Below are 887 nucleotides of genomic sequence, written 5' to 3' on the forward strand. Positions count from 1 at the left end.
CAAAGAATAGCAAGGAGAGATAAGAAAACCTTCCCCTGTGATCAATGCAAAGAAACAGAGGAAAACAATAGAATGGGAAAGACTAGAGATCTCTTCAAGAAAAGTAGAGATACCAAGGGAACATTTCAGGCAAAGATGGTCTCAATAAAGAACAGAAATGATATGGACTTACAGAAGCAGAAGATATTAAGAAGAGGTGGCAAAAATACACATAAGAACTGTACAAAAAAGATCTTCATGACCCAGATAAGCACGATGATGTGGTCACTCACCTAGAGCCAGACATCCTGGAATGTGAGTAAAGTGGGCCTTAGGAAGCATCACTACAAACAAAACTAATTGAGGTGATGGAATTCCAGTTGAGCTATTTCAAATCCTGAAAGATGATGCTGTGAAAGTGCTGCACTCAATGTGCCAGGAAATTTGGAAAACTCAGCAGTGGCCACAGGACTGGAAAAGGTCAGTTTTCATTCCAATCCCAAAGAAAGGCAATACCAAAGAATGCTCAAACTACCGCAGAATTGCACTCATCTCACACGCTAGCCAAATAATGCTCAAAATTCTCCAAGTCAGGCTTCAACAGTACATGAATTGTGAACTTCCAGATGTTCAGGCTGGTTTTAGAAAAGGCAGAGTAGCCAGAGATCAAGTTGCCAACAACCGCTGGATCATCAAAAAGCAAGAGAGTTCCAGAGAAACATCTATTTCTTCTTTGTTGACTATGCCAAAGCCTTTGACTGTGTGGATCACAATAAACTGTGGAAAATTCTAAAAGAGATGGGAATACCAGACCACCTGACCTGCCTCTTGAGAAACCTGTATGCAGGTCAAGAACTGGACATGGAACAACAGACTGGTTCCAAATAGGGAAAGGAGTATGTCAAGGC

Source organism: Bos mutus, chromosome 20 (assembly GCF_027580195.1).
Source record: "Bos mutus isolate GX-2022 chromosome 20, NWIPB_WYAK_1.1, whole genome shotgun sequence".
Classification (NCBI taxonomy): domain Eukaryota; kingdom Metazoa; phylum Chordata; class Mammalia; order Artiodactyla; family Bovidae; genus Bos; species Bos mutus.